This window comes from Bubalus kerabau, chromosome 3 (assembly GCF_029407905.1).
Source record: "Bubalus kerabau isolate K-KA32 ecotype Philippines breed swamp buffalo chromosome 3, PCC_UOA_SB_1v2, whole genome shotgun sequence".
Lineage (NCBI taxonomy): Eukaryota > Metazoa > Chordata > Mammalia > Artiodactyla > Bovidae > Bubalus > Bubalus kerabau.
Window position 1 is genome coordinate 42,403,476 of NC_073626.1, and position 21,521 is coordinate 42,424,996.

The 21,521-nt window shown below is 37.4% G+C and overlaps 1 protein-coding gene across 3 annotated transcripts in view; it reads left to right on the forward strand.

The window, feature by feature from the left end:
* The window catches only part of FKBP5 (FKBP prolyl isomerase 5), a 116,576-nt gene that overhangs the window by 10,944 nt on the left and 84,111 nt on the right, over positions 1–21,521 (forward strand). The window contains exon 3 of one of the 3 annotated variants that reach the window (XM_055571613.1): positions 12,821–12,851. The exons of the other annotated variants lie outside the window; for them this stretch is intronic. The gene's annotated coding sequence lies outside the window, so the exon portion shown is untranslated. The remainder of the gene's footprint in view (positions 1–12,820; positions 12,852–21,521) is intronic. 3 annotated transcript variants of the gene reach the window in all.

The window sequence follows — 21,521 nt, forward strand, 5'->3', positions numbered from 1 at the left end:
CCACAGGTATACACGTGCTCCCCATCCTGAACCCCCCTCCCTCCTCCCTCCCCGTACCATCCCTCTGGGTCGTCCCAGTGCACCAACCCCGAGCATCCTGTATCCTGCATCAAACCTGGACTGGCGATTCGTTTCATATATGATATTATACATGTTTCAATGCCATTCTCCCTAATCATCCCACCCTCTCCCTCTCTCACAGAGTCCAAAAGACTGTTCTATACATCTGTGTCTCTTTTGCTGTAATGTTTAAAACCAAACTCCAAAGTGTGCTTTAGAAAGAAAAGGATTTCTTTTATTTTTAAAGTTTTAAGTTATAAATAGTATTATAAATAACATTCTCAAAAAAAGTGGACATTTTGTTCCTATCATAGTGGAACACAGGTTCTCTTATAGAGTGATTGATGGGCCCGTAAGGTTAGCATGAAATGTTGGGAACTATTGTACTTTCACCTCACAGCCCCCAAACGTGTACTTCTGCTCGGACAGTTGTCTCTAAGCTTACATCTTCTTCAGTGTCTTACGTAAAGGTGAGAAGCTTACTTAAGCAGTGTACTCTTCTAGATCGTTTTCCTACCTAGATGTAATCTGACAGACTATATTTTATAAAGCCCTAATCTTTATTTAGTGTCTGGATACTCTAGTTGCTCAATAAATGCTTCCTTCACTTTTTACAGAGCACGTAATTTTTTCTCAGTAATGTCAGTTCCTAATCTCTAAATCACTGTCACACCACTTTTCTGCTCTTGCAGTGTCTTGTTTTAACTTTGGCAAGATGCTCCTCTTGTGTTTTGAAAACTTGTGTGATGTGCAAATACTTTTTTAGTCCCTTTAAGCATAATTTTATGATAAAATTATTTCACAGCTGGTAATATTTCCATGTTCTGTATTCTTCCCCAAGATGAAAGAAAGAAGAAGTGTCATGGGTTACATAAAGACGCCCCTGACCTCTCTGCTCATCCTGCCCTATCCCTTAAAAAAAAAAGGCTTCTAACCAGATTCATTTTTACTGAAATACGTATTTTTCTTTATCATTTTCAAACGCCGTGAAGCTGAAGTGTATATACACAAAGAAGAACTGTGTCCGTGTCCTCAGTGCTTTGTATCAGATCCCTTAGTTGTATTGTCTAGGCTTTAGTTTCTTTTTCCTGTCTTCATTTTTCTGAGGATTTTTTTCTCTTATGATCTGCAACTTGTTTTGTATAGATGATTATTCTTTATAGGAAATTATAACTTCTATTTATGCTAATAGGAAAGATAAATACTTCAAAATTAAATTTTGGATTTTTTTGATAGCTGTGTGTGTGTTTAAGGATCTCTTAGCCTCTTTCTTCAAATTATAGGAGTTTGTTTTCTGTTTTTAAATTTTTTTCTTGTAAACTGTTTTATTGTTTTAAAGAAATTTGTTAAATTATATTTTATGAGTGGTTTTTAGCCTTTGTTTCTATATACATACAAATATATATATAGAAGCAAAGGCTTCTATATATATATTTATAGAATATATTCTTTATATATATAAATCATTGTGTATATAATATGTGTACTGTGTATAATACTATATTATATATGTAATATATAGCATAAATATTGTATATGTTAATATAATTTAGCTTTGGGTGTAAGCCTTCCAATTCTCGTATGATGAGAGAGAAAGGAACAATTGGTTTTTGTAACCTTTATATAAATTATTTGGCTGTCTTGCTTACTCCATTTATTATTTTCCCTTTTTTATTTGTGGCTTCTGTAAGTGGAGAGCTTTAATATTATACATTCTTATAGACTGTAGTCTTTGTTATAAAATGAATTTATTTCTTTTTCCATTTTTAATATGACTATTTAGATTTTCTGTTCAACTTATGGTATATTTTTGTTTAGTTTTTGGTTAGATTTGTCAGTTTGTAGTTCATTTTCCTATTGTTTTTGTTCATTTTATTCATATCTCCTTTAATAAACTATTTGGTATTACCATGTGCTGAATATTTTCGTGTTTGTGTATCTGTAGCTGCTAAACAGGTGTGACTGAGTTTTCCTCTTTAAGATTCCTAAGTAAATATTTTTATACCTGTTATCTGTTTTGCATCTGAAATGCTGGTAACAGTAAACAAAATTTTAGTACAGTTTATGTGAGTTAATTTTTTATGACAGTTATCTAGCTTTGCCAGGCCAATTTTGTTAGAAAATTGGAAACGTTTAAAAATTAATAATTCTCCTAATCTAGTGTCCCTAATTTAGTAATTTGTTTTGATTCTAGTCTTTTATTTTGAGAACTCAGCAATGACTTTTAAAAAAAGGAATCATGAAATGTGTGAAACAATTTTAAAAGGGGAAAGTAAAGATACATTTTAGGACCTACATTTTTTGTGAATTGGATTAACAGATTATTCAGTGATATAAAGATACGTCTTTTAAATTAAGTTTCTTCTATATTCATTGAAAAGATTTGATATCTTGTAATTAAAATTAAAAGGCAAACACTATTAAAAACCAGAATTCAAGCATCAAATAGTTGAGAAATAATGAGCAGGATGAGAGTGGAAAGAAATCTCTAAACCAATAATCTGAGGCAAGATATTTTCTGTATTTAAACATTGAATTTAGCTCTGAGCTTCCTGGCAAGCAAGAGAAAAAAGGGAATAGGATGGGTTTCATCGTTATTGTCTAATAAAGAAAGCTTATCAGTTTTTAATGAGAGAGAAACCTTTTCTGAGTTCTAAGTGTTATGTGAATTCTTAAAAAGGAATATATTTATATTTCCATTTTTATACCTTAACTATTGCTGTTGCTGTGTGTTAGCTGTCATATACCATTCATATGCACTGTAGTTCTATTTGGTCATATTAAGTTTACATCCACTGTTGTCAAAAGTGGAAATACCATGGCTAGGGTGTGTTTATATATTGCCTCTAGAATTGTAGCCACTGACGAACAGGAAACTGAAAGCTAAAAGTTCAGGAAATGTATTTAAACTTTGTGGAAAGAATGTATAGGATACTTTACTGAAATCCATGGCTGTTTGAAGACTAAAAAATTATGTGTGCATTTAGTTAGAGAATAATAATATGGATTCTTACAATGCTGTCAGATGCTTAAATATGATAATAAATACAGTATGCACATTGTGTGCCAGGAAAATTGTGCAATGCTAGAAAAAAATGCAACGGATTATTATATGTGTTCAGCTATACTCTCAAGAAATAAAACAGCTGGCACAGCAGTCGAATTCTTCAAGGATGTCTTATTTTCAGAGAATTACAGAGTGTTGGTTTTAGTTTTAGTTCCAGGGAAGGAGAGGTCCCTGTTTTACAAGATAGTCCATTTCACTCTTAGGAAATTCTAATGGTTAAGTTTTATTTTCTCATATTGGGTTGAAGTTTGTTCCCTTGTAATTTATTCATGTACTCTATAGTTTTCCTAGTTTTGAAAAGAAAATAGTTAACTGATAAAAAAAAATTAAAAAAAAAATACATTTCAAGTGTTTGGGTTTTGTTTGTTTGTTTTAGGTATTGTGGCATTTTAGGTGCCTCAGGAAATACTAAAGGTTGAGGTCTTTATTTTTGAAGTGGTTTAGAAGATTTCTGTCACGGGACGTATGATTAACGTGTATGCTGGGTAACCTATTTCTTACTGTTTCTATACTTACCTGTTTTAACAGGATGTGATCTATATGGTTTCAACATTCTTATTGTTTGAAACAACGTGAAGTTTTAGTAACTTCTTAGAAATGGGAATTTTCTAATACTGTGTTTTGTTGTTGTTGTGGTTGTATTTCAACAAAAGAGGTTGGTTATGATTCTTTCACTCCAGTTTTGTGATTTGAAGTTACAGTCACTCAGAATATTCAGGGACCACATTAAATGAGAATTCTATTTATTACAAAGTTCTTCTAGGAAATTTAGCTGTATTATATGTCAGCAATTATCATTTTAATAGCTTCATTAAAATTAGCCTTTTTCAGAATTGATTGGATTTGGATCTGTCATGTTTTTGCCTCTGAACTATTGGGATGGCCAGGGGGCTTGAAGGAGCTGACTGGTGGGACTGGGGATGGGCCTACCCCCTGGGGTGAGGAGCAGTGATTCCCTGGTGGAAAGTCCCAGAATGCTGTTTGCAGTAGAGGGTGGAATGGGCTCTAGGCTGACAAAACAAAGAGTCTTAACCAGGCCAGACCATACGGGGCCTGGTGTAATGAGTTAGGGGGGTGGACTTTAGGCAGTAGCTGATCTGTTTTTGTAACAAAGGGTTCTTTTCAAGAACAGCTCTTACTTTCTCCTTATTGTATAGTACATGTTTATTGTAGAAGAATTTAGTGAGTATATATAAATCCATACAGAAAAGAAAAATTTTCTATGTTTCTTCCCTTTTGAATTTTCTTAGCTAATTTCCCTTAAATTTCGTTTACCATCTAAGTTACTTTTTAAAATTTATTTGAAATGGTGCTTGTTGAATTGTTCTTTCACAAAGTGTGTCTCTGATAACTTTTTCAGTTAATTATGAAGGAGATAGGAGTTAACCTTTAAAGCCCTTGTTTTTGTTTGATGTAATTATTCTATTAATTTCTATCTATTTTATGGGAAACTATAGGCACACAGTGAGAACACAAACCTGAAAGTCAGAGTGGTTCTTACAAGGCAAACAGGAAAAATGGAGCAGGGATGAGGTCCTTCTTGTTCACCATTATGTCAGTATCATCAGGTACAGTGCCCGACATGTAGTTAGTGTTCCATAAATAATTGTTGAATGAATGGATGAGTTTCTCATTAAGCACTTTGAGTAGCTCATAATTCCTGCACTGTAGATAATCAAGTTCAATTACATTCATCCAAAGTTAGAGTCTTTGCTGTGCTCAGTCCTGTTTTAAAAATGAAAGTTAAGATGATTTTTTAAAAAAGATAATGTATGTGCACACACACACACACATACCATACAAAAAGTAAAACTCCCTTGTTTCTTTCTCTGAATCCCTTTCTCCAGAATTTGCTACTGTTAATGACTGGTATTTTTTTCCTAGATATTTTCTTGCATTTACAAATATATGTACATTTTCTTTATACATTGTTGTATAACTTGCTTTTCCCCTTCTTAAAGGTCTTTCCATTATCAACTCATATGTAACAGCTCCATTTTTAAAGAATTTTTTAAAAATTATTTATTTATTTGACTGCAGTGGGTGTTGTGACATCTTTAGTTGCAGCATGTGGGATCCAATTCCCTGACCAGAGGTTGGATCTGGGCCCCCTACACAGGGAGTGCAGAATCCTAGCCACTGGACCACCGGGGAAGTCCTTGTAACTGCTTCTTTATTTTTAATTGCTGCTTAATATTCCACTGTGGAAATGTATAATAATAGTCAAGGAAGTTTCAGTAGTGTGCCCACCTTTTTTTTTTTTTTTAAACCATTTCACCAATATTGTGTTTAATAACCTTCCACATGTAATTTTGTTTTCTTCTGTGAGACTATCGGAGAAGGCAATGGCACCCCACTCCAGTACTCTTGCCTGGAAAATCCCATGGATGGAGGAGCCTGGTGGGCTGCAGTCCATGGGGTCGCTAAGAGTCAGACACGACTGAGCGACTTCACTTTCACTTTTCACTTTCATGCATTGGAGAAGGAAAGGGCAACCCACTCCAGTGTTCTTGCCTGGAGAATCACAGGGACGGGGGAGCCTGGTGGGCTGCCATCTCTGGGGTCGCACAGAGTCGGACATGACTGAAGCGACTTAGCAGCAGCAGTGAGACTATCTACAGGATATTTCCTGGAAGTGCTATCGGAGGGCTAAAGGATATTTGCACTTATACTTTTTATCAGTTCAGTCACTCAGTGATGTCCAACTCTTTGTGACCCCATGGACTTGAGCACACCAGGCTTCCCTCTCCATCACCAACTCCCAGAACTTGCCTCAAACTCATGTCCATTGAATCAGTGATGCCATCCAACCATCTTATTCTCAGTCGTCCCTTTTTCCTCCCGCCTTCAATCTTTCCCAGCATCAGGGTCTTTTCCAGTGAGTCAGTTCTTTGCATCAGGTGGCCAAAGTATTGGAGTTTCAACTTCATCATTGGTCCTTCTAATGAATATTCAGGACTGGTTTCCTTTAGGATTGACTGGTTTGATCCCATTGCAGTCCAAGGGACTCTCAAAGAGTCTTCTCCAACACCACAGTTCAAAAGCATCAATTCTTCGGCACTCAGCTGTCTATATAGTCCAACTCTCACATCCATACATGACGAGTGGAAAAACCATAGCTTTGACTTGAGGGACCTTTGTTGGCAGAGTAATGTCTCTGCTTTTTAATGTGCTGTCTAGGTTGGTCATAACTTTTCTTCCAAGGAGCAAGTGTCTTTTAATTTCATGGCTGCAGTCACCATCTGTAGTGATTCTGGAGCCCAAGAAATAAAGTCTGTTACTGTTTCCATTGTTTCTGCATCTGTTTGCCATGAAGTGATAGGACCAGATGCCATGATCTTAGTTTTCTGAATGTTGAGTTTTAAGACTACTTTTTCACTTTCCTCTTTCACTTTCATCAAGAGGCTCTTTAGTTCTTCTTCACTTTCTGCCATAAGGGTGATGTCATCTGCATATCTGAGGTTATTGATGTTTTTCCCGGCAGTCTTGATTCCACCTTGTGCTTCATCCAGCCCAGCATTTTGCATAATGTGCTCTGCATATGTTAAATAAGCAGGGTGACAATATACAGCCTTGATGTACTCCTTTCCCAATTTGGAACCAGTCTGTTGTTCCATGTCCAGTTCTAAGTGTTGCTTCTTGACCTGCATACAGATTTTCTCAAGAGGCAGGTCAGGTGGTCTGGTATTCCCATCTCTTTAAGGATTTTCCACAGTTTGTTGTGATCCACACAGTCAAAGGCTTTGGTGTAGTCAGTAAAGCAGAAATAGATGTTTTTCTGGAACTCTCTTGCTTTTGTGATTGATCCAGCAGGTGTTGGCAATTTGATCTCTGGTTCCTCTGCCTTTTCTAAATCCAGCTTGCACATCTGGAAGTTCACAGTTCATGTACTGCTAAAGCCTGGCTTGGAGAATTTTGAGCATACCTTGCTAGCACGTGAGATGAGTGCAATTGTGTGGTAGTTTGAACATTCTTTGGGATTGGAATGAAAACTAACCTTTCCCAGTCCTGTGGCCACTGCTGAGTTTTCCCAATTTGCTGGCATATTGAGTGCAACACTTTTACAGCATCATCATTTAGGATTTGAAATAGCTCATCTGAAATTCTATCACCTCCACGAGTTTTGTTCATAGCAATGCTTCCTAAGGCCCACTTGACTTTGCATTCTAGGATGTCTAGCTCTAGGTGAGTGGTCACATCATCGTGGTTATCTGGGTCATGAAAATCTTTTTTGTATAGTTCTTCTGTGTGTTCTTAGCACTTTTTATAGATGTTGGAAAATTCCCCCTTAAAGATAGCATACTGCTTTGCACTCATTAAGGACATGAGTTGTTGTTTTCTAATAAGTACATGCATTCATTTTGTGGGTTAGAAGAGTTCAACTTTTGAAAATGAATCCTCCTTCTGGTAATTTGAGTGGTTCAGAAGATGGATTAAATCAAATATCCCCATTGCCTGACATAAGTAATTGAAGTCAAGTGGAAGATGGTAGCCTATACTTTCTACAGACTTAGAGTATACATTACACTGATCCAGATGTGAAAGATCAAAATGTTGGTTTTCAAAGGTTTTGTCTCCTTGGGATGTTTAAGCTCAACATTTACAAGTGACCGTCTGAAAGGATGGAAGGCCCTGAGTATTGGTTTGAGAAGTTTGGTTTCATTGTTCTCAGGAACTATTTTAAGTCCTTGAACTGGTGCGTGTACTGTATGAGAGAGGTTTACTGGTGGTATGTACTGAATGAATAGAAGGGAGTGAGTAGGCTGGAGGGCTGTGGTGACTCAGGAAGGAAAGGAAGAAAACGCAGAATGTGGTGATAGCTGTGGGATTGAAAAGCTCAGACGGTAGGAAGCAACGTGCAGTTGGCAGGCCCTGTCGATGAAGTGGGGAAAGTGAAGTGTTTGAAGTTGCGGAAGAACAGCCAGACAGTGCAGATGATGAAGTCAACAGAGAAGGGGCCAAGTTTGGAAAAGTTGATTAAAAAAAAAAAAAAAAAAGTAGGGCTATAAAAGGGTTCTTAAGTATCTCTAACCAGGCAATTCAAGAGAGAATAAAAAACTGGAGAAAGGAATCGGAAGAAATTAACTAGATCTGGAAGTTATCTGCAGATGAAGTTGAAATTAAGAGTGGATGAGTTCTGGGATGAAGTGGTTGACAGGGGAAAAGCTGTTGATTGAAAACTACATTTTGAAAAGAGGTACTTGCAGTAATGGGCTTCCCAGATGGCTCAGTGGTGAAGCCTCTGCCTGACAATGCAGGAGACGTGGGTTCGATCCCTGGATGGGGAAGGTCCCCTGGAGAAGGAAATGGCAACCTACTCTTGTGTTCTTGCCTGGGAGATCCCATGGACAGAGGAGCCTGCTGGTCTACAGTCCAGGGGTTGCAAAAGAGTCGCACACGACTTAGTGACTAAACAACTTGCAGTAATAGGAGATGGGATGAAAAGAGCAATTAAGAGAAGAAGTCAGTAATCTGAGAAACAGGAAAAGAATCGGGAGAAATCTTATTGGGAACTCACCTTCGTTTTGTTTTTTTTTTAATGGCCTTATTTTTAAATTTTAATTAATTAATTTTTTGGCTGCACTACGAGCCATGTGGGATCTTAGTTCCCAGAGCAGGGATCAAACCCCAGTCCCTGCATTGGAAACATAGAGTCTTACCACTGGGCTACGTGGGGAGTCCCTCACCTTCATTATTTTTCTCTACATATGGTATTGTATTTACTGGATGTTTTCCAGGCAGCTGCCATGTTCCTCCTTTGGTGTAATACCTCAGAAAATTTTGCTGTGTGTATTTTAAAGTTGGAGTTAGTTTTATTCCTGAAGTTGACTATTACACTTGAAAAAAAGTCTTGGAAAAGTAGTTTTGGTGTCATGCTCTGTGCTCGCTCTGTGCTCCTTCTTTGTGTGGTTTCATAAAATCTTTTCATTTTGTTTTAATATCTGTGGGTCCAACACAAGAAAAAAAAAATGCCAGCTTATTATTGACTAGATACAAGTCCAGATACCTTGTGCATTTTAACTGATCATTTAAAAAATGTTTCTTGGCTTTGGAAACTCAGCTAATAACAAATGATAAGAATGAGTATCTTTTTTTTTTTTTTTTTTTTAAGAAGAACGTAGTGTGAATTTAGAGTGTACTGTCATGGTGCTTGTCAGGATGGAGCCTAGTCACAGGAAATAATCTAGAGTCAAAGCCAGGGCCCTGTGACTTCACCAGAGTTAGTAGGTGAAATGGTTCAAATGCAGGCTCAGGAGTCATTCTGCCTGGTTCCACTGCACATGAGCAGTATTATGCCCCTGAATTTCACCATCTGGACATGCTAATAATAGTTTGTATATCAGGGTCATTAAGAGGATCCATCCTGGAAGAAAATTAAAGAGAGACGGGAAATTTTTAGATAAATACGTGTGCCAGGTGGTAAGTGGGGGAAAATAACGGTAGGCTTGATTGTCGCTGTTCCTTGCTCTTTTATACTGGGTAATAGGGAGGGTCTGCCTGATAAGAAAGTGTTTGAACAGAGACCTGCTGGAAGTGAGGAAGCAAACCAGAGACCAGTGAGGAAGCTGATTTGGGGCAAGAGTTTCAGGTGGAGGGGACAGCAAGTGCAGAAACCCTGAGGAGCGGCATATTGAAGGTACAGCAAGAAGGCCAGAGTCACATGGGCAGAGTGAGAGGAGGAGCAACAGGAAATAATTTCAGAGATAGCCACTGACCAGCACGTGGGTTTTCCCCCCTTTATTCTTATTATTTTTAAAAATCTTCATTGGCGTTTAGCTGCTTGACCATGCTGTGTTAGTTTCTGCTGTGCAGCAAAGTCAATCAGCTGTGCATATGCATGTACCTCCTTTTTCAAATATCCTTTCCATTTAGGTCACCACAGAGTACTGAGTAGAGTTCCCTGTGCTATACAGTAGGTTCTCATTAATTACCTGTTTTATAAATAGCATCGATAGTGTACATGTAGAGTTTTAAGCATAAGAAGGATTTGGCTTTATTCTGTGTGAAATGGGAAGCCGTTGGGAGTATTACCAGAGTTCATTTTTTAAGTCAGTCTGATTGTCACTTCTTTTCTTAAAAATGCTTCAGTTCTCTACTTGCTTTGGAATAAAAGTTCAAATGCTTTCTTCTGGCACACAAGGTCCTTCATAGTCAGGCCTCTGCCCATTTAGCATCATCAGCTTCCTTCCCACATGTACCCTCCACTTTAGCCAAATTGGGTTACGTGCAGTTCCCTGCATGGGTCACAGTGATTTGTGTCTTCGTGTTTTTCTGCACGCTGATTGTCCTGGGAGACACTCTCGCCCTCAGCTCACATGGTCATGGCTCTGTTTCAGAGGGACCTCTTTGTGCTCCCAGAGCACCCTGTGCCTTGTTCTCTCACCGTCCCCTCCCCAGCCACTTTGTACTCTAGTCGCAGAGTCTTGTTATGTGCTGTGTTCTTTTACCAGCCTTGATTTGATTTCACTCTTGCCACACCCTTGCCAGTTGAAATTTTGCCCATCCTTCAAGAATCAGCTGAAACACTGCAATCTTTTCTCCCCTTTATGAATCTTTATAAACCTGCCGTCATAAATACTTTGTATCTTTGTTATACTTAATCATAATTATCCTGAGTTAAAATGCTTCTCTGCCTTACCTCACACAGAATCCTCTGCTTGACTCATTTCTAAGTTTCTGTTGTAGCCCCCAGTATAGTGTCTTGCACAGATTTCACATTAAGTAGATGCTCAGGGTATGTAGGATTTATATGATAATTAGAAAAACTGTTGGGTTTCAAGCTGATAAGCTATTGGGTTTCAAAAGCAGCACAAATGAACTGTTAAAGTGAGATGCCTATTAAGAAAACAAATTTATTGTAACATAGTGTTGATGATGGCATGGTTACTCTGATTCTCTCATATAGTTACTACTGCCAAAAATTAGTGCACCCCTTTTGATATGTGTCGGAGAAGGCAATGGCACCCCACTCCAGTACTCTTGCCTGGAAAATCCCATGGACGGAGGAGCCTGGTAGGCTGCAGTCCATGAGGTCGCTAAGAGTCGGACATGACTGAGCGACTTCACTTTCACTTTTCACTTTCATGCATTGGAGAAGGCAATGGCAACCCACTCCAGTGTTCTTGCCTGGAGAATCCCAGGGACGGGGGAGCCTGGTGGGCTGCCGTCTATGGGGCTGCACAGAGTCGGACAAGACTGAAGTGACTTACAGTTTGATATGTGTAGTTTGGCAGGATGTATTCAGACATAAATGTCCATGGTTTTTTTTTTTTTTTTTTTTGAGTTAGTGATACTCCTTCTGGAAATCATCTTCAGAAAATAATGCAGACTAGAATAACAATTACAATAGCTACCTCTACAACTAATGTTGAAAGTTTACTACGTGACAGGCACCATGTAAAGCCCTTTACACACATTACTTTATTTCTCAGAATCCAAAGACGTATCGATGCTAGTAATCTCATGTCGTGTATGGGGAAATTGAGGCACAAAGAAGTTAACTGACTTGCTGCCATGTTGTCAAGCCGAGAGTCCTACAAACAGAATTCATACCCCTAATTTTATAATGTGATAAAAGCCTAGGCACAAAACTATTCACAGCTGTGTTACATAGAGTAGATAAATTGGAAGCAATGTATATAATTAATTATGGTTCATCCATTCAATAGATTAATCTTTTAATAGCTTTATTGAAATAAAATTCACATAGTATTTATCTCTTTAAAGTCTACAAGTCAGTGGTTTCCGGTATATTCACAGTTACACAACTATTACCATTACCCCACTTCAGAACACTTTATCACCCTCGAAGAAATCTCATACCCATTAGCAGTCACCCCCTTTTCCTGATTACCCAATAACATCACCAGTCTATTTTCTGTCTCTATAGCTTTGCCTGTTCTGGACATTTTGTATAAATGGAATTGTATAAGATACAGCATTTTGTGCTTGGCTTTCATTTAGCATAATATTTCAAGGTTCATCCATATTGCAGCAGGTTATAGTACTGCATTGCTTTTCATCACTGAATAATATCCTAATGTATGGATATATGATTTTTATCTATCTCATGGACATTTCTGACTAATGTCTAATGGACATATCCGACTAATGGACATTTGGAGTGTTTCTACTCCTTAGCTATTATGAATATTCATGTCCAGGTTTTTGTGTGCACATATTTTCATTTTTCTTGGAATTGTTGATCAGATGATAACTAAATTTTAGAGGAACTCCCAGACTATTTTCCACAGCAGCTGCATCCTTCTACTTTTCTCCTAGCAGTGTATGAGTACTCCACCTTCTCTACATCTTTGACGATACTGGCTGTTATTGGTCTCTTTGCTAATAGCCATCCTCGTGGTTTTGGAGTGCTATCTCATTGTGGTTTTGATTTGCATTTCCTTGATGCCTAATGATGTTGAGCATCTTTTCGTGTGCTTATTTGCTGTTTGTAAATCTTGTCTGGAGAAATGTCTGAATCCTTTGCCCCCTTTTAACTGAGTTATTTTTTTTATTATCGAGTTAAAGGAGTTCTTAGTATATTCTAGCTACAATCTCATTATCAGATATTTGATTTGCAAAATTTTTCTTTCATCCTGTTGTGTTTTCACTTTCCTGATGGTGTCCTTTGTAGCACAGAGTTTTTAATTTTCATGAAGGCTGATGTATTTTTTTTTTTTTTGCTTTCAGTTTCACATAAGAAAACAGTGCCTAATCCAAGGTCAGTGAAGATTTACTCCTGTGTTTTCTTCAGAGTTTGATAGTTTTAGCTCTTATGAGGAGGTCTCTGGTCCATTTTGAGTTGATTTTTTGTATGCAGTGTGAAGTAGAGTGTCCAACTTCATAACCGTTTGCATATTGAGATCCAGCACCAGTTGTTGAAAAAAGGCTGATCTTTCTCCTATTGAATTGTCTTGGCACGTTTTTCAGATATCAATGGACCATAAATGTAAGAGTTTATTTACCAGCTGTCAGTTCTGTTCCGATCTATGTGTCTGTCCTCATCTTAGTACCACACTATGTTGATTCCTGTCACGTAGTAAGTTTTGGCACCATGAAGTGTGAGTCCTCCCAACTTTGTTCTTTTCAAGGTTGTTTTGACTGTTTTGTTCAGTTTTGCTGTGAACCTATAACTGCTGTAAAAAATCTGTTTTTAAAAAAGGACTCCTAAATTGTGGTGTTGGGATTATGGTGATTTCTTTCCTCCTTCATTTCCTAAACTTGCTGTAACATATAACTATATTATATTTATAATTTAAAAAATTTTAGTTTACACGGTTTGGCTAATGGAATACTTTTTTTTTTTTTTGGTAACTCAACAGGCAACTCTTAGCTTTGTAGCTAAAAACCAGAGTAACCCAACTTTCCAGGGAGAATGTATGAAGGTGAAGAGCTGGGGCATAAGGTGACGGTTAGAATGAGCCAGACTCAGATTTAACACTCGGCTCCATGGATGCGCCTTTATGTCTCCAGTCAGTTTCCATCAGTTTCTTCTTTGCCATCTCACTCTCCATTAAAAGCCTCCCCTCTCACCTTAACTAAGACTTTCCTCCAAATATTTAGGTGAATTTTTTGAATCTGGCTAGTCTGTATAATTGCCATCCATAAATGGAATGAATGATGATTGAGTAGCATTAGGGCAAGGATCCAGATGGTGCAGTCTGAGCTGCATAAGTCACTTTGATGGAAGTTGATTTTGAGAAGTGGACGGGGGAAGTCATCCAAGCAGAGCTCTTTACTGACTTCTCTGCCCTTTTGTTCCTTCAGCTCTTTGCATCTGTGTATATTGTTTTCTTAGGAAATCATGGTGAGGGTAGAGATCTGCAGGTGGTGCTAGTTAAAAGTTTAAATAGGTGCACAGAGAAGCAAGCCTGTGACCGACTCAGTGACAGACTGCTTTTCCTGTGGTGTTTGTCAGTACCACTACAGAGTGTGTGTGTGTTTTAAATAGTCTGGGGACTTTCTTTCCAGTGGAAGCAGTGTTAAAATCTCAGTATATTGAAATACTTGATAGGTTTGTGTATCATAAGTGTCCATTTGAAGTTTGTTTCAAAACAAAAGCAAGTTTTATAGACCTGCAAAAACTATTAATACCAGTGTCAACCACAAGCCAACTTTTTTGTAGTATTAAGACTTTGAAATATTAAGATGATTTGCACTGTATTTTTTAGCTGAATTAATAAAAGAAGGGGATTTTTAACCCGGATTTTTTTAAAAGCTGTGTTATATTTATTAATTGCATTTAGAAATGTAAAATCATACTTTTTTATTCTCATAAGGCTTAAACTTCTTACATATGTTAAAGAAAAACGAGATGCTGAAGTTATGCAGGTTTTCAGAAATATTTGCAAAGCCATAGTTTTGACAGTTGTCTTAAAATCAAATACCTGCCATTTTAGGAGAGAGATGTCTTATTGCCAGTTATAGGTTTTGGCTTTTGTAATATTATGGAAAAACTACATCCTTTAGATTTCAGACTGTAAAAATTAGTTCTAAATAATTCTTATTTTATAAAATACTTTCTTCCCATTTGAAGTTCCATTCATAATTCTTGTGTCTCCCTTTATCTTAAAATACTTGCTTAAAAATACACTTGCAAGCTTGTGCTTCTGTCCAACATAGGATAACAGAGATTGGATTTACTCTCTCAGCTGTAATCACATAACAAACGAACAAACAAAACCTCCATAAAAAAATATATGAAGTTTCAAACACTGAACAACTGGCAGCAAAGGATGATAATTCCCAAGAAAGCAGAAACAGAGAAGTCTACAATTATCATAGCTTACTGCCTGGAGAGAGTTTCCAGGCTGCAGCATGGGACCCAGCCTCATCCCAGCAGTCTCTCTAGTAGAGGAGACAGAGCTGGAGGTAAAGGAGGCTATAGTTCGGAGAAGAGGGCACAAAAAGGAGACAGAGGTCTGCAGAGTGTTCCCCCTTAAGCTTTCAGATGAGTAATAATCAGTGCATATGTTGTATGGAAGCTACCTAAAGCCAGGAACCATCTGAAGAGAGTAGAGGGAATAATACCTGATTCCTTTTCAAGGTTAAAGTGGTATGTATTCCCACCAGCCAAAGGGATTAAACCTCCCAAGCCACAGGACATCGGGTAGTGTATTCAGAAAGGTGTTGCCCCAGCAGTGGTGCTAAACTATAGACTGCTCTCAGCCCTTCTAACAAAGCTTAAAAATAGGCCTCAAAAGGATCAAACTGTTCTGACTTGCTTCACTCTGTGTAATAGGCTCTAGGTTCATCCCGCTCATTAGGACTGACTCAAATAGTTCTCAGAAACCAACACAAGATTGTAAAGCAATTATCTGCCAATAAAAAAATCAGTCATTGTTGACACCATTTAAAAAAAAAAAGGATCAAACTATTTCCAAGTAATTTAACTGCACCCCAGAACAAAGCTCAAAATGTATAGTTATACAAAGGCTAGCACTCTGTTGTCCAAAAGATAACAAACAACAAGTGTTGGTGAGGATGTGGAGAAAAGGGAACCCTTGTGCAGCTGTTGGTGGGAATGTAGATTGGTACAGCCATGGTGTGGAGATTCTTCTAAAAATTAAAATAGAACTACTGTGTGATCTAGCAGTTCCACTCCTGGATATTTATCCAAAGAAAACAATACTAATTAGAAAAAATATATGTAACCATACGTGCTCATTGCAGCATTATTTACAATAGCCAAGATATGAAAGCAACTTAATTACCCATCAGCAGAGGAAAGGATATCGCAGATGTGATGTCTTTATACGGTTGTTAAGTCAGACAGAAAGATTAATAATGTGTGATTTCACTTACATGTGGAATCCAAAACACAAAACCAATGAACAATCATAACAGAAACAGCATTACAGAAACAGAGAACAAACAGGTGATTGCCAGAGGGGAGGGGGCTAAGAGAAAGAAAGAAATAGGTCAGAGAAATTAAGAAGTACAAACTTCTGGTTGCAAAAAAAAGAGTCAAGGGTCTGAAATGTACAGTGTGTGGAATATAGTCAGTAACTATGCATATCTTTGGTGACCTGTTGTGACTAGACTTTCTGTGGTGATCATTAGACTTACTGTAATTATCATTTTGAAATGTACAGAAATACTGAATCACTATGTTGTTTAACAGGAACTAACAGTGTTGTAGGTCAATTATAATTCAAAAACAAATTCATAGAAACGGAGACCAGATTTGTGGTTACCAGAGGTGGGGGCAGGAGAAGGGGAAATTGGGTGAAGGCAGTCAGAAGATACAAACTCCCAGTTATAAGGTAAATAAGTACTAGGATATAATGCATAACATGATAAATATAATTAACACTGCTGCTGCTGCTAAGTCACTTCAGTCGTGTCTGACTCTGTGCGACCCCATAGACGGCAGCCCACTAGGCTCCTCTGTCCCTGGGATTCTCCAGGCAAGAACACTGGAGTGGGTTGCCATTTCCTTCTCCAATAATTAACACTGCTCTGTGTTATATAGGAAGGTTGTTAAGAGAGTAAATCCTGAGTTCTCATTGCAAGGAAATTTCTATTTAATTTTGTATCTGTATGAGATGATGGCTCTTCACTAAAATTATTGTGATCATTTCATGATGTGTGTAAGTCAAACCATGTGCTGTACAGCTTCAACTTATATACAGTGAAAGTGAAGTCACTCAGTCGTGTCCGACTCTTTGTGACCCCATGGACTGTAGCCTGCCAAACTCCTCCATCCATGGGATTTTCCAGGCAAGAATACTGGAGTGGGTCGCCATTTCCTTCTCCAGGGGATCTTCCCGACCCAAGGATCGAACCCTGGTCTCCTGCACTGCAGGCAGACTCTTTACTGTCTGAGCCACCAGGAAAGCCCTCAACTTATACAGTGCTAGATGTCAATTATATCTCAAAAAACTAGAGGGGGAAAAAAAAATAGCACCAACGTAAAATTCACATTTGATCTCTAATCAAAAGCATCAGACTTGCAAGGAAGCAGTCCTTGAGGAGGAAAATTAAAAAATAGAAACAGATCCAGAAATGACATAGGTGGTAGAATTAGTGGACGAAAACGTTATTTTTGTTCACTAATATCTAGCACTGTATTATTTGAAGGTGTACAGCATATGGTTTGACTTACATGCATCTTAAAATGGTCACAATAAGTTTAGTGAACAGCCATCATCTCATATAACTGAACAGTAGACAAAAAAATTAGTAATGATTTAGAAGAGTTAAACTAATATCAACCAACTGACCAAACTAACGTTTATATGACATTCTACCCAATACAAGCAGAATATGTATTTTGTCCAGTTGTACAGAAGAACATTTACCAACACATTTTAGTCCATAAAATAGTATCAATAAAATTACTTAAATCATAAAAGGTATGTTATCTAACTGAAAGGGAATTAAATTTATAGTCAACAATAGAAAGATATGTGGAAAACTTTTAAACATTTAGAAACTAACTGATTTTTAAGAAGCTCATGAGTCAAAGGAAAAAAAGATGAATTTAGAAAGCATTTTGTAGTGAATGAAAACACAACATATCAAAATTTGTGGGATGTAGCTAATGTAATGCTCAGGGGAAAATTCACTAAATACCTACATTAGAGAAAGTCAAGTTGAGCAAATCATTGTCCTCAGCTTCTACCTTGAGAAACTAGAAGAGAATATCAGACCCATAGTAAGCAGAAGAAATGAGCTAAAGATCAAAGCCAAAACCATGAAATAGAAAAACAGAAAGTTAATGAAATCAAAAGCTGGTTCTTTGAGAAGACCAATAAAACTGATAAACCTCTATCCTGTTGGATCCGGAGAAAAAGACACAAGCTAGCAGTGTCAGGATGAAGGAGTCAGCAAAGCTGCAGATACTGTTGTCTTTAAAAGGCTGTGTAAACAAAGGGTATGAATGATTTGATGTCAGTACATTAGACACTTAAATGAAGTGGATACATTTTTGAAAGATACAAAATACCAGTGCTCACTCAGGAAGATATGAATAGCCTGAATAATCTTATGTCTGTTAAAGAAATTGAATTCCCCCAAAGAAAACTCTGGGCCCGGATGACTTCCCTGATGATTTCTAGCAAATATTTTTGGAGGTCATGATACAAAATTTAAACAAATTCTTCCATTAAGTTGGAGAGAATCCTTCTTAACTCATTCTATAACAATTGTATTGTCCTGATACTAAAACCAAATACACTACAAGAAAAAGTTACAGACTAGTATCCTTCATGAACACAGATGCACAACTCTTAACAAAATTTTAGCAAATACACTCCAACAACATATAAAAAGATAAAAAAATACAGTGACCAAGTGAGATTTGTCCCAGGAATTCAAGGTTGGTTTGACATTTCAAAATCAATATCATATAGTAAAGTAAAAATGGAAAACCCTGTGATCAATTCAATAGATGCAGAAAAAGCATTTAACAAAATCCATCATTAAAAACTGCCAACAAATTAGGGAAAGAAAGAAACTTCCTCAGTCTGATAAAGGACATCCATGAAAAACTAATAGCTGAAATCATACTTACCACTGAAAGACTGAATCCTTCCCTTCCAACATTAGGGACAAAGCATGATGTCCACTGTGAGTCACAACTTGGATTCAGGATTGTACTTGAACTTTTAGCCAGTGCAGTCAAATAAGAAAAGAAATAAAAGGCATTCAGATTGGAATAGAAGAAGTAAAACTTTATCACAGATAACATGATTGCCTATGATTTCTTTAAAAAGAAAAAAAGCTATTAGAATTAAGTGCACTTAGCAAAGTGGCCCCCTTTATGGATCACATCTTTGTGGCAAAGAGACTCGCATAATTCAGTGAAGTTATGAGCCATGCCGTACAGGGGCATCCAAGACAGATGAGTAATAGCGAAGAGTTGTGAATCAACTCCGAACATTCATTGGAAAGACTTGCTGAAGCTCCAATACTTTGTCCACCAGATGTGATGAGCTGACTCATTGAAAAAGACCCTGATGCTGGGAAAGGTTGAAGGCAGGATGAGAAGAGGGGGCAGAGGATAAGATGGTTAGGTAGCATCACTGATTCAGTGGATATGAATTTGAGCAAATTTCTGGAGATAGTAGAGGGCAGAGGAGCCTGGTGTGCTACAATCCTTGGGGTTGCAGAGTTGGACATGACTTAGCAACCGAACATCGACAAGCAAAATTGCAGGATATAAGATCAATACAGAAAAGTCAACTATATTTCTATATACTAGAAAACAAACAGCCAGAAGTTGAAATTTTAAAAGAATACCATTTGTAGTAAAATTTGAAATACTAAGTACCTAAGGATAAATTTCCTAAAAGATATGTAAGATCTCTCCACTGGAATCTATTAAATATTACTGAGAGGGATTAAGGAAAACTCAGATAAATGAAGATATACTGTACTCAAGGATTGGAAGCTCAATATTGTCTGTTTTCTCTAAAGGTATAGATTCAGTGCAACCTCAATCAGAAATTCAGCTGGCAATGTGTAGAGAGTGTCAAGTTGGTTTTAAAGTTTATATGGTAATGCAAAGGTCCTAGGATAGAAGAGGGCTTCCCTTGTGGCTCAGCTGGTAAAGAATCTGCCTGCAATGCAGGAGACCTCGGTTTGATCCCTGGGTTGGGAAGATTCCCTGGAGTAAGGAAAGGCTACCCACTCCAGTATTCTGGCCTGGAGAATTCCATGGACTGTACAGTCCACGGGGTTGCAAAGAGTCGGACATGACTGAGTGGCTTTCACTTCACTTAGAATAGAAGAATAGAGAGGACTTAAAACCATCTGATTTCTAAAACTTACTATAGCTACAATAATGAAGACAGTGATATTGATGTAAGTAGACCCATGGAACAGAAAATACGGTCAGTTTCTGAGTACAGTGCCAAATCAATTAAATAGAAAAATGGTTAGTGTTTACAACAAATGGTAGGGGAACAACTTGATATTCATATACAAAAAACTAAATCCATACCTTATTCCATACCTTATATGCTGCTGCTAAGTCGCTTCAGTCGTGTCCGACTCTGTGTGACCCCATGGACGGCAGCCCACCAGGCTCCCCCATCCCTGGGATTCTCCAGCAAGAACACTGGAGTGGGTTGCCCTTTCCTTCTCCAATGCATGAAAGTGAAAAGTGAAAGTGAAGTTGCTCAGTCGTGTCCGACTCCTAGCGATCCCATGGACTGCAGCCCACCAGGCCCCTCCGTCCATGGGATTTTCCAGGCAAGAGTACTGGAGTGGGGTGCCATTACCTTATATATAAAAGTTAATTCAAAATTGACTATAGACCTAAATGTAAGGCCCAAATCAATAAAATTTTTAGAAGAAAATATTTTTGATTTTGGGTTTGGTAAAGATTTTTAAGATACAACACCAAAAGCATGATTTATAATAGAAGAAAAAGATAAATTGTACTATATCAATTAAGAACATCTCTTTGAAAGCCACCTTTAAGAGAATAAAAGGACAAGTCACAGACTGGGAGAAAATATTAACAGATCACATCTGATTAAAGACTTATATTCAGATTATATAAGGAACTCTCAAAACTTTAGAAAATTAAGTCAAAATGGACAGTTCACCAAAGAAGATACACAGATAGCAAGTCAGCCCATGAAAAGATGATCAACACTGTTACTCATTAGGAAAATGCAGATTAAAATCACAATAAGACACCACTATGTAGATGTTAGAATGTCTTCAGTTAAAAAGGCCTACAATACTATTAGTGAGGACATGGAGCAGCTGAAACGTTTACACACTTCTGTACAAAATGGTACATCTACTTTGGAAAGCAGTTTGCCACTTTCTTAAAGACCTAAAATATACACCTGCTCTGTGATTTAGCCTTTTGCACACCTAGGCGTTTATTTAAGAGAAATGAATGCATATGACCACATCAAGATTTGTACCCAAATATTCATAGCAGCTTTATTTGTAATAGGCAAAAATTGAAAACAGTCCAAGTGTGCATCAACAGCAGACATTGTGCCCTGCCTCATGCAATGGAATACTACACAGCAACAAAAAGGAACGAACTATTGATACATGCAACAATGTATTTTATTCTCAAAGTAAGAGAAAGAATTCAGGAGGAAAAAAAGACATTCCATTTATATGAAATTCTATAAAATACTATTCAGAAAGCAAATCAGAGATTGCTCTGATGTATACCAGAAAGAAGTGAATCATAAAGAGATACAAAGAAAATTTGTGGCTGACAAATATATTCATTATGTTGATTGCAGTGATGGCTTTATGAATACGTATATGTATGTCAAAACTTACAAATTGTATATTCTTTAAATATATGCAGTTTATTGTCAACTCTTAAAAAAAATTTTGTGTGTTCTACATTTGCGGATAGCAAGCTGCTTGCATTTCAGAATCAGATAAGGGACTCAGTTTTTAAACT